The sequence below is a fragment of the Saprolegnia diclina genome (genome assembly GCF_000281045.1).
Source record: "Saprolegnia diclina VS20 unplaced genomic scaffold supercont1.68, whole genome shotgun sequence".
In the NCBI taxonomy this organism is placed as follows: Eukaryota; Oomycota; class Saprolegniomycetes; order Saprolegniales; family Saprolegniaceae; genus Saprolegnia; species Saprolegnia diclina.
In genome coordinates this window covers 31,874-32,359 of record NW_008246135.1, presented here as the reverse complement: position 1 = coordinate 32,359, position 486 = coordinate 31,874, and positions in this window count along the sequence as shown.

Genomic DNA, 486 nt, shown 5'->3' with positions numbered 1-486 from the left:
ACTGCGACAGCATTGGATTCTGCCTGCAGGAGCAAGCTTGGGTCTGCATTTCTTTCGAGTGGTTTTTTGCAGACTTTCGAGTGGTGCTCACAAACACCCAATAGCTCTATTCTCAACCATCGCTCTCCTCCACCTCGCCTCGCACCTCTTCCTCCTCCCCAACGCGCCTCCTGTACCCCTCCTACTCGACATCCCGACCCTCAAAACGCCTGCACCCCTGCTACCCGAGTGCCCACCTTCCCCGCTTCCCACCCTAGTCACGGAAAACCCAAACCACTCGAAAGTCTGCAAAAAACCACCCAAGATATGGGTTTAACGTGCGGGTTTTACTGACAATCCGGATAATGATGGTATACCCCATTTAACTGCGACCGGATGCTGGCTTGTGAATCGCACTTTATCCGGATTGTGCATCAATCTTAGTTTGGAGGACGTACATTCTTCGCAGAATCGCAGTCCCAGTGCTCAGTCCCAGGCGCAAAAGAC